Consider the following 12,630-nt stretch of genomic DNA (forward strand, 5'->3'; position numbering starts at 1 on the left):
GCACAGCAAAGGGACTCAGTCATACATATGCATGTACCCATTCTCTCCCAAACTCTTCTCCCATCCAGGCTGCCACATGACATTGAGCGGAGTTTCCTGTACTATACAGCAGGATGGAGCCTGTTGGTTATCCATGTTAAATATAGCAGTGTGTACATGCCAATTCTATAGTTCCTAACTACTTCTTCCCTCATTCTTCCACCCTGGCAAACATAAGTTCATTCTTTAAGTCTGAGAGTCTGTGTCTGTTTTGTAAATAAGTTTGTGTGCATCATTTCTTTTGGGGCTTCCCAGGTGCCTCAGTGGTAAAGAATACAGCTGCCAAGCAGCAGACTCCGATTAGGGACTGACCGGTAATCCTAAAGGCAATCAGCTCTGAATATTCATTGGAAGGACTGACACTGAAGCTCCAATATGTTGGCCACCTGATGCGAAGAAATGACTTACTGGAAAAGACCCTGATGCTGGGAAAGACTGAAGGTGGGAGGAGAAAGGGACAACAGAGGATGAGATGGTTGGATGGCATCACTGACTCGATGGACGTGAGTTTGAGCAAGCTCTGGGTATTGGTGATGGACAGGGAAGCCTGGTGTGCTGCAGTCCATGGGGTGGCAAAGAGTTGGACACAACTGAGCAACTGAACTGAATCCAATCAGCCACCTGTAAAACCATGTCCCCGTCCTGTATTCCCTTCAGGGGCCCTCAAGCAGTGTCTCTTTCCCCCAGCTATTCAGTTCCTGAAAGACTGTTTTCTGTATCACCTCTGATTCCCCTTATGTGGATGGTTCCAGAATGACAAATACAAACCTACATTCCTGCCAGCTACCTGGATAGTCTGGTCAGTGTGTATCCATCCACTGAAGGCTGCACATTTATGCTGGTTTACAGTTACGCTTCAGTTTGCTTTTGAGGCTGTGACCTTTCTCTCCCATAGCTGTACATACAGAATCCAAATTAGGAAAGGAGTACGTCAAGGCTGTATATTGTCACCCTGCTTATTTAACTTATATGCAGAGTACATCATGCGAAATGCTGGGTTGGATAAGGCACAAGCTGGAATCAAGACAGCTGGGAGAAATATCAATAACCTCAGATATGCATTTGACACCACCCTTATGGCAGAAAGCAAAGAAGAACTAAAGAGGCTCTTAATGAAAGTGAAAGAGGAGTGTGAAAAAGCTGGCTTAAAACTGAACATTCAGAAAACTAAGTATATGGCATCTGGTTCCATCACTTGATGGCAAATAGATGGGGAAACAATGGAAACAGTGATAGACTTTATTTTCTTGGGCTCCCAAATCACTGCAGATGGTAACTGCAGCTGAAGTTAAAAGACACTTGCTCCTTGGAAAAGTTATGACCAACCTAGACAGCATATTAAAAAGCAGAGACATTACTTTGCCAACAAAGGTCCATCTAGTCAAAGCTATGGTTTTTCCAGTAGTCATGTATGGATGTAAGAGTTGGACCATAAAGAAAGCTGAGCACCAAAGAATTGATGTTTTTGAACTGTGGGGTTAGAGAAGATTCTTGAGAGTCCCTTGGTCTGCAAGGGGATCAAACCAGTCAATCTTAATGAAATCAGTCCTGAATATTCTTTGGAAGGACTGATGCTGAAGCTAAAATGCCAATACTTTGGCCATCTGATGTGAAGAACTGACTCATTGGAAAACACCCTGATGCCAGGAAAGATTGAAGGCAGGAGGTGAAGGGGACAACAGAGGATAAGATGGTTGGATGGCATCAGCAACTTGATGGACATGAGTTTGAGCAAGCTCCAAGAGTTGGTGATGGACAGGGAAGCCTGGTGTCCTGCTGTCCAAGGGGTCGCAAAGAGTCAGACACAGCTGAATGGACTGAACTGAACTGAACACACAGAATCATCCACAGGTTTATTACATGGCTCGTGATCTCACATTGGCGGGTCTTCATCTTCTTGTCTGACTCACTCTGCCTGCAAGGAACCTACCAGGATTTGATTCAAGAACCAGAAAAGTTAAATGATCATGAATGAACCGTTAAGCCTCATACACTGACTTCTCTTTGAGAAGTTCAACATAAACTTAGCATTTCCTCCCTTTCTTCCTTGATGTTACCCAAAAAGCAGCAAGGTGAGTATGAGACATTGTTCTTTTTGAGTTTTGTTTTAATTTTTATTTTCTATTGCAGTCCTGCTGATTAACAATGTTAAGCTTGTTTCAGGCGCACAGCAAAGTGACGCATGCACCTATTCTTTTTCAAACGCTTCTTCCGTATGTCATTGCAGAATATTGAACAGAGTTCTCTATGCCATAAAGTAGGTCCTTGTTGGCTTTCTATTCTAAATAAAGCAGTGTGTACATGTCAATGGATTTTGATTTCTGTCTCTACAACTTGGGTAAACTATTGGCCCTTTTACCTAACCTGAGGCCTTCACTCATCTGAAAGCCAGGCAAACATCCACATCTATCTCATGGAATCAAGAGATCCGCGTAGATGAAGCCTGCAACGAACCTACCAGGGCCTGCACACTGCAGGAAGTCAGTGGAAGTCAATTCTCTCGTAGTGTAACTGAGGCAACTTCTGTCACTACTCACTGATCCATCTGGATGTTAGCATGCGAATACCAAAAAAAAAAAAAAAAAAAAAAGGGATACTGAAAGTACCTGACTCTATCATGCATCTGAATTTTTCTTAGTAAAAGTTCCTTAAGATTATTAGTATTTCAGCCACAGTAAAACCAAAACTCATCTTGTATTGCAGAATGCACTCATCTATGTGTGTTAGTCACTCAACATGTCTGACTCTTTGTGACCCCATGGACTGTAGGCTGCCAAGCTCCTCTGTCCATGAGATTTGCCAAGCAAGAATATTAGAGTAGGTTGCCATTCCTTTCTCCAGGGGATTTTCATGACCCAGGGATTGAACCCTGGTCTCATGCACTGCAGGCAGGTTCTTTACCATCTGAGCCACCAGGGAGGCCCTCATATAGTGGTCTCGCAGCCTTAATTCTCTGACCAGGGTCAAATTCATGTCCCCCACAGTCGAAGGTGGATTCTTAACCACTGGACCACCAGGAAGACCCTCACATGGTGGTCTTGAAGGAACATTTTCCCCACGCACCATTATTTCTTTTTCTAACCATGCTTCAGTACAAAATTAATGAAGGATATTTTATTCAATCAGCTTGATGACCAGTCTTTCTTGTCGCCCTGTCTTATTAAATACACTTGCAAAAATGAAGCAGAAGCTGGTCTTAGAAAACTTACAATATTACAGTTTCAAGATTTTAAGTATTTCAAAATAAAAACCTGTATTGACAAAATTTACATCCCTTAGGAATTATCTAGAATTTAGCACCAAAAGAAATTTCCTAGTTGCAAGACACATTCTATTAAAAGATCACCACTCACGCAGTTTCTATTGAGAATGCACAAGAACAGATTAAAGATGCTCCTAATCTCACATAAACAGTCTGAAACACACACGTCATCTTTGCTTACGGCCAAAAAAACTAAACATGAGAGAAGTATTAAAACAAAAAAATATCCATGCCTCATATATGGGAATCTGAGGCTCAGTTTCTTCCTCTAATATAATCAGTTTTTTTTACAAGATCCATTCTTCCATATTTCAAATCCTCTTGTGACCTTAAAAATACCTTTTCTAAAAGCTTACCTTTCAATCCCTTAAAATCTAAGGTGGCAAAATATCCCTACATAAAGAAACTCAATGAAGAAGCAAGTCTTGTTTTTTTCATTTTCCTTTGTCTCTTTTGTTATGTCTTTGTGGATGACCCCCTTTCCCCATGTCACACTGGGACCTGCAGGAAACCTGGACTGTTACAGATTCCTTCAAGGATACAGGAAAACCTGATGCAATCTGAGAGGTGCTACCAACAAAGCAAGATTTCACAATGCTTACGCCAAGAACGGGGAGGGTGGATGTGTGAAGTGAGAGACCGTCTCTCGAGCTCTCACTTAAGAGTCTCTTTCCAAGACTCAGGATACACATTTGCGAGGTGATGTGACCTTGAAGGTTTCTACTGTACCTCGATTTAGAAGGACAAATCAGAATGGATGATTCCAATCAATCTAGACAGATAAATGGAAAGGGGACATACAAAAAACACAACCAATTACACAGCTACATTCTTTGTGGTTTCTTCCTTCTTAACTTCATGGGCTGTGTAGATTAATTTTTTTCTTTTTTTGCCTGAGCAGCATGCAGGATCTTAGTTCGCCAACCAGGGATCAAACCGGAGCCCCCTGCATTGGAAGCGCAGTCTTAATCACTGAACCCCAGGGAAGGCTATTTTTCTCCTGCAAGTTACATTTTTTTAAAATAATCTATTCGACAATGAATACATGTAGAAAATGGAACATTCCATAGGTACAAAAGGGTGAAATATGAAAAGAATGTGACCTCCCTCCCTTCTCAGGCATCAAGCTTCCCCCACTTGGGATAACCACCTGTCCTGGTTTACTCTGGCTTCCTCAGCAACATCCCCAACATTCACCATCACAACCACACACTCCACAGGCCCGGTAAAACACTCCCTTGACGGACAAAGAGAAGACACAGACCCACAGGTTCATAGACAGGAAGGTCTCCCTTTCAGACAGAACTCCTTCGTTTCTGAAGTTAAGGAACTGTTTCATTTCCAACATGAGAGAAGCGTGGGCAAACAAGATTGACACAAACAATGCAAAACCACTGTGAAGACAGCATCTTCACTTAATATGTTGAGGATGCATTTTAATGTCTTGAGGCTTGTTTATTCTGTGCTGGCAAAACCCAAGAACGACAACTTGGTTTCTTCTCAATGTCAGATTGTTTTTTTCCTTTCAGACACTGGGGTGACCTGTCAGGGGCTCTTCTGCATGAGACATCGGTCATTCATGTAAGACACGAGGGTGCCATGTGCATGCCTCAGACATGAGGGAATCTGCAATATTGCTTCCAAAATCACTAGTTGCTTTTTTTTTTTAAGTTTTTTTTTTTTTTTAATCTGATGAAGACCGATACTGAATTTGTTACCGTCTTGTTTCTGATTTATGTTTTGGTGTTTGGCCACGAGGCATCTGAGATCTTAGCTCCCTGACCAGGGATCAAACCTGCATCTCCTTCATTGAAAGGTGAAGTCTTAACCACTGGACCATCAGGGAATTCCCCAAAATTAGTTTCTTAAAGGAGAGAAAACATGCACTTTTACCTCCTCTTCTGAAATATTGGTAGTATTTACAGAAATAAATACTGAGTTATAAACTGCTGAAAGCATGCCAAGTCACCTCAGTCGTGTCCAACTCTTTGCAATCCTATGGACTATAGCCCACCAGGCTCCTCTGTCCATGAGATTCTCCAGGCAATAAGACTGGAGTGGGGTGCCATTCCTTTCTCCAGGGGGTCTTCCCAACCCAGGGATCAAACCCACATCTCTTCTGTCACCTGTACTGACAGGCAGGTTCTTTACCACTGGTGCCACCTGGGATAATGAGCTTAGCACAATGTCTTTAGTTCAGTTCAGTCGCTCAGTCGTGTCTGACTCTTTGCGACACCATGAATCGCAGCACGCCAGGCCTCCCTGTCCATCACCATCTCCCGGAGTTCACTCTGACTCACGTCCATTGAGTCCATGATGCCATCCAGCCATCTCATCCTGGGTCATCCCCTTTTCCTCCTGCCCCCAATCCCTTCCAGCATCAGAGTCTTTTCCAATGAGTCAACTCTTTGCATGAGGTGGCCAAAGTACTGGAGTTTCAGCTTTAGCATCATTCCTTCCAAAGAAATCCCAGGGTTGATCTCCTTCAGAATGGACTAGTTGGATCTCCTTGCAGTCCAAGGGACTCTCAAGAGTCTTCTCCAATACCACAGTTCAAACACATCAATTCTTTGGCGCTCAGACTTCTTCACAGTCCAACTCTCACATCCACACATGACCACAGTGTCTGTCACACAGTAAACAGTCACTGTTCATAATTATTACTACTATTATTATAGCAATTAAATATTAAAATTTCTATTAAGCAAAAAGATTCAGAAGAAAGATGATAAAAGGAACCTAGATTAAATGGGCAGTAGGGAAACCCTTGGAAAGAAAGGTTTCTGAAGAAGCAATATTTAACATGATTCTTGAAGAATAACTGGACATTCATCAGGTAAATACGAGGAAGGAACATTCCAGGCAGAGAAAACAGCACTGATAGCAAACTGAGGTAGAAAGGTAGATAGTATTTTTAATGGACAGTAACCCAGCCTTGTGGTTCTGGGTTCATCCCCAGTGGATCTCCATCAGGGCTCTTCTGTGCCAGCCCAGCTCCTATTTGGGTCACTACCAAGGTCCTTCTGTCCCACAGGACAGTGAGATTCTGGGACACTCTCGACAGGGCTAGAGTGATAGAAAAACTCCCCTCCAAGCAGCTCATCTCACAGAACAAAGACCCAAGTCTGATTATATCATCAGAATCATTCTATCTTCATAGACAGCGCCAGGAACATGGGAGACAGAGCTTGCATCTCACATTTGCCAGGAGGTGCACACGGAGCCCCATCCATAGCAAAGGCAATCTGTCGACTGCTATTTCCACACGCCATTTCACAGAGCTCAAGTTTAGCCATTTTGTCCCAAAGGAAAGGACTGAGACTTCATGTCTTAAGGCTGGATGACAACTGTAATGAAATTCCAAAGAAAATGTAGATACTCTTTTCAAAGAAAAGCTATAAGCTTAACCCGGGAACCTGATGTTTCCTACCTTCTGTATGTATTGTGCTTCTCAGTCTTACAGTCAGACCACACACAATATTCTACTGGAGAAAAATAAAGAGAAAAGGTTTTACCTAAGAAGATGACTTCCACCCTGCTGGGTTGGTGCATGAAATTATGAGTAAGTTCGCTGATACTGGCTGTAAATATAACACATAACCAACAAAACAGCACAGTCTTAAATGATCCTTTACATGCCACTTTTTCTACCCTATTAAGATGCTCGTTGTTTCTTTGATTTATCTGATAATAAATTTTTGATGACTGGTAAGTCTCATAAAATTGCTCTGGTGCTGACTACACTGATTAATAAGTCTGAAGAATCGAAAGTGTCAGGAATTCATGTGTATGAATAAGTTACTGCCAAACATATATTAGGGATTCCATAAAATATAGAATAAAAAAGGTTGATCTGGTCATTTTAGCTTGTATCTGTTTTCCTGTAACAATTTACATTCAGGGTCATCATCATCTTCCATGGCCTTAAAAAAAAAAAAATCAATAAAGTAAAATCCACATGGGGGCAAAATCAAGAATAAAACTAAAATTAAAAAAAAAGAATTGTTACAGACAATCAAACATGTTTCCCAGAAAAACAGAGAATTGAGAATTAGAACTCATTGCTGAGGTGACTCTTAGAGATGACCCAGCTTGAACCTCTTTCCTTTAAAATGGCAAAGCTGAAAATGGGTGTGATGAAGTTATCTGCCCCTGACCAAAGTGGGACTGGGAGCCACCTTTAAGACCAATGCTCCAAGAACAGACTTTTTTTTCCCTCTGTCTCCTCGCAGGTCCCACCAAGTCCATCACTGGCTCTTTACGCCAGGGTGCATTATCTGAAAACATGCTCTCCATGTCTGATACTTGCCCTGCACTGCAGAAGCTAACCAGCTCTAGTTACATGAGAAGGGAATTCAGTGCCCTGGGCTTAGTAGTCTCGACCATGCCCAGTTAAGACCCCAGAAATCTCCTGAGACAAGGTTGCAAGATGGGATAAAAGGGCTCCAAATGTGGTTACTGAAACCCCAAGATAGAAGAAGAAGTCCCTGACTTCTTCACATTGTACAGGGCAAAACACCAGTGGCCACCAGGCAGGACCACAAAGCAGAGAGGGAGGAGACTCCACATCTACTGGTCGGGGCCCCAGGGCAAGAAGCCACCAGGAGCAGAGGCACCCCCAGCCCCGTGCTGCATCTTCCAGCCACAGGTTCCTGCAAAAGGTAACAAGGCAAGGTCCGATGGTGAGTGCCCTACGGAACTCTCCCGTCTTCAACTGTCTAGCTGAATTCAGCAAAGTAGGACATTCTGTAAGGTGCCCTTCACTCCCAAGGGATCTTCAGATTCTAACCAGCTTCTGTTTCAACACAGTCTGTTCTTAAAGATGACTACAAATAAAAACACTGACCCCTCTGCCAAAACAGAATCTAACCATGGTGTCCCTAAAATGAAACAATGGTGAATCCACGTGTTTTGAAAGAAGCTTTAGGTCTGAAAGCCAAATGCCTAAGAAAGGCACTGTGGCGGGCCAGGGGGGAGGGGTGGATTAGACCTCCCAGAGGCATTTAAACACATTTACTGATAAAGAGGCTGTGCCTACAATGAGGCTGCGGGGGCTGCAAGAGAAGACGGACAGGATGGTGGAACAAACTACAGAGAACTGGATACAGTGGAGTCACAACAGTGTTAGGAGCTGGACGGTGCTGTTACTCTGAATGTGACCATATTTAAAGACTGCAGGGTCTTTCTGGGGTAATCAGATTAAACCTTAGAAAAACCAACCTTGTTCACACCTTGATCTTGGGACTTCTAGAGCTGTTAAGATAATAAATTTCTGCTCAGTGGCTAAAACAGCCAAAATTAGACAAAATTAGGTAGCAGCAGGGGAAAAAAAAAAAGAGGAAGGCAGGGTGCTTACTCAATAACCCTGCTAAATAAAATAACCAAAACCTCAGTAACAATTTATGTATTTTTCTAAACACACACTATGTCACTGGGTGGAGGAAAAAAAAAAGAGCATACACATTTTGAAGGTGATAAAACTGTAAGGGTTCCAGATGAGACTGTTTGAAAACTATGACAGTGGAACACAACATTGTCTTGACCACAAACTTTTTACATCATGAGTCTTAAAAAATACATATGAAATGATATAGTCAAACACAAGAGAACAAAATCTAGAGGGTTCTTTCCTTAACAGTTGATGAATAAATTGGATATCAGTAAACGTCAGTGGACATAAAACTCATATTTATACTTTCTATCTGATTAAGTTGACAAAAATGCCTTTCATAAGATTACTCACTCTAAATCATAGTATCTAACATTATAGGAGAACACTTAGTTGTCAAAAATTACAAAAAACAAAACCCCAACAATGCCTGAACAGAATAAGAGACCAGAGCTCAACAAAAAGTCAGCATGTAATAAAGTAAGATATTACCATGTAGAGAATAGAAATTAGACAGTTTTGTTTGATTATAAAGTGCCACTTATTAATTTATCTCTCCAATAAAAATAGCAAAGGCAGGCAATAACTCATCTTAGCTGGACAGAAAGCATCCAGCATTGAACTTGAAGACTGCTGGGAGTTAATAAAGGTTATCAATATGTAGGGTGGACCGCATCTTTGAGTAGGTCAATATTTCATAGTTCGATATGATCATTTCAAGTGAGTATCATCTAAAAATGTAACTCAAAATAGTTATTTTGAAAGAGGAAGTAACCTGACAGATTTCCTTTTTGGAGTGTAGATGGAGCCTAGACTATGTTTATTTTCCTTCTGTCAAGAGGGACAAATTACCTGTATTCTATTTACCTTAAATTGATACTGTAATACATCATATTGTACACTGCAGCTGCACAAGACAGGCTGAAGGCAGGCTTGAGAGTCAATATACGAGGGGGAGATGCACACTGAGGGGAAGAGACAGACATGATTGTTTCGCTCTTTAAAATCACGCATAAAAGTCTCTTGTGGCATAAGGATCAGAGTAAACATCACTCTTCTTGCCTTGATGGAGCAGTTATGTTTTTTCCCATTTGCCCCTCTAAATTTATTTGCGACTCTTTTCATGATAACTGCCCTAGTCGTGAAATAAAGTGCAAAAAGACTGACAGAACCCCAGCTCACTGGTCAAATATGATTCCACAGCGCTCACCCAGCACAAAGTGGCTGAGGAGGGACTGCCTCACAGGACCAGAGGATGAACACACAAACTTGAGGGAGTCTTTTCCAAAGTCTGTATTTGCATCTAAGGCATGTCAGAGTGAACGACATTTTAGCACACCTACAAAATGGTGTTTCCTGGATACTTTCAGAAATTCCAATTTAGCCTCCTGAAGCTGGTTTCCAAACCCTGGCAGAGTTCACCTTTGACCTTTACAGCTGAAGGGGATGGAGGTTCCCTCCCAGGCTCCATGTCCACTGGACATGTCAAATGGGCAGCACTGTCCACTTTAAAAACTGAACTGTTCCGCATGAGTCAGAAAATTATAGGAACGCTTCAAAAGGCATGTACATACTTTATACACTGAAGAAATGGACATGCATTAAGAAAAAGGAAAAATACTAACAATCCCTGAAGTACATCTGAATAACAGTGCTAAACAACTTAAAAATCCGAAAAGTTAAACTCCTTTTAAATGCAAATTACAGTAAGCAATCTATCAAAAATGGAAGAGAAAAAGAACTGTCCTGTACTCTATCTCACATAATCTGTTTTCTTCCTTAAGAGGGGAGAGATAAATTTACCAGGGCAATTAATAGCTCATGGCTACACAAAGAAAAGAGATGATGGACCAAGTCAAAGACCAAGGTTGATGTTCTGTTCTGTCCTGACCTAACTCAGTGGAATTAACATTTGTCAACTCCTTATACTGTTAACATACTAGCTGGAGAAAAAGGAATGATAGGTAATTCTCATCATTGAAAGTTAACATGAAATAAGGGATTTGACGTGGTACCATCCAAAACACAACATATTTTATGGGTTTCCTTTTTCTCTTTGGTATTTCTTAGCAAGGTTTGTTAAATGAACACATTTGCATGCAAACAGGTCCAGAAATGTCAAAAGTTTGAATCATTTTTTGTATTATGGAGGAAATGTGAGAATCCATTTATTAACTTAAAGAAAGAATCACAATCACACATGTAGCATCTATAAAGGAAATATAAATTACCAGGAGCACGATACACAGTCAGCTTTTAAAAAAAACAATCTTTATGCCTGAAGGCTTTAGTTAGGAAAAATTGGTTCTTCTTTTTCATGACTAATGTAAAGAAATACTGTGCTTCTCTGGCTTAGGTAGAGCTATTTTCAGATACAGTAAGAAAAGGGAAAAGTCTTTGTCTTCTTGCATATCTATTGTCACTACATAAAAGAGGCCCACTAACTGCTAGCAAGGTCCTGGCAGATTAACCCTCTTCTGCAGCCTTCTGTGATATTTATAAAACCATCTGCTTGTGCAGTGCATCCATTTTTACACTTCACCCGAAAAATAGTGTTTGGAGAGTTTTATCAGACAGGATTTCCTTCTGCAAAGGGCTATCTTAAATAAATGGGATCACTTATTAAGTTCAAAATTTTAAAGCCTTTTGGTAGACCAGCTGTATCTATTATGTAAGGACCTTCTAAGTCAGCAGCCATTACAGGATATAGTAGTTAAGAAAGTCCAGGTATGGCTATTCTCAGACAGTAAAGAATCTGCCTGCCAATGCACGACACACCAGTTTGTGGGTTTGATCCCTGGGTCAGGAAGATCCCCTGGAAAGGAAATGGCAACACACTCCAGTATTCTTGCCTGGAAAGTCCAATGGACAGAGGAGCCTGGCGGGCTATAGTCCATGGTGTTGAAAAGAGCTGGACATGACTTAGCGACTAAACAATAACAGCATGGTCTCTCTGGCCTCTAATAGGTTTGCCCAAGGTGCAGAACAAAAGGAGACATTCCTTGGTTTTAACTGTGCAAGTAAAACAGCTTGAGAAACAATATGAAGCAGAATCAAAGTCCTTATTCCTCCTTACGAACTAAACAGGATGATTTATTTTGCCCGATTTCCAAGGGAAGAGAAATTTGCCTGCATTTTCCCATCAGTGCCCACCACTCCCCAAGCACTGCTTGGTTAAAATGTTTCCATTAAGTAACCTGAATAATAGTATGAGTGTCTTTGTATGGGACTGAAAAACAAAAGAGAAAAGCAAGTGAGTGTGGCACCTTTCGATGGACAGCAAAGAAAGTCACAAGATGGGAAGAATGATGGGGAAGGAGCTTTTGAGTTATGCCAGCCTGGAAATGAGGCTTTAGGACTGCCAGGCATTACAAATTGCAGGCTTCATGAGAATGCCTGTTTTCCAAATGTCGCTTTCAACCGACACCGTTTCTGCTTAACATTTGTCAAACCTCTTCTTTTGTTAAGAGTTAACATGTCAGCTTTTAAAATGGCTTGCAGTTTCCATCCACCTTCCTTGATGGAAATGTGAAAAGTGTGAGTTACTCCCTTTCACAAAGAATCTTGTCAAGGATCCTGACTCCAATCTGACTTCCCCTCTCGGCGACCAAAAAAAAAAAAAAAAAAAAATCTGCCTCCTGTAAGCTTAACAAGCGGTGCCGATCTGATCACAACTCTCACAGAAACAGAAGTTACTCGACAATAGCCCGAAAATGCTAACACACTTGTAGGGTTTGAGCGTCAGAAGGAGCGACATCCAGAAGGAGCAAATTCCTTTGACAGAGGGAATAAGTGACAACGAGTGGGCAACGCAATGACACCAGCCAATATGTTCCCTTTGCTGAGAGTACGATAAATGAGCAGAGGGAGCTCCGTCTGAGGAATCATCAGGATGCGATGAATGCCCCAAATGTACCCCCAAAACAACCTCCTGAAGAGT

At 41.5% G+C, this 12,630-nt stretch overlaps 1 protein-coding gene across 1 annotated transcript in view; it reads right to left on the reverse strand.

Moving 5' to 3' along the window:
• The window catches only part of RSU1 (Ras suppressor protein 1), a 200,648-nt gene that overhangs the window by 82,438 nt on the left and 105,580 nt on the right, over positions 1–12,630 (reverse strand). The window lies entirely within an intron of this gene.

Source organism: Capra hircus, chromosome 13, assembly GCF_001704415.2.
Source record: "Capra hircus breed San Clemente chromosome 13, ASM170441v1, whole genome shotgun sequence".
In the NCBI taxonomy this organism is placed as follows: Eukaryota; Metazoa; Chordata; class Mammalia; order Artiodactyla; family Bovidae; genus Capra; species Capra hircus.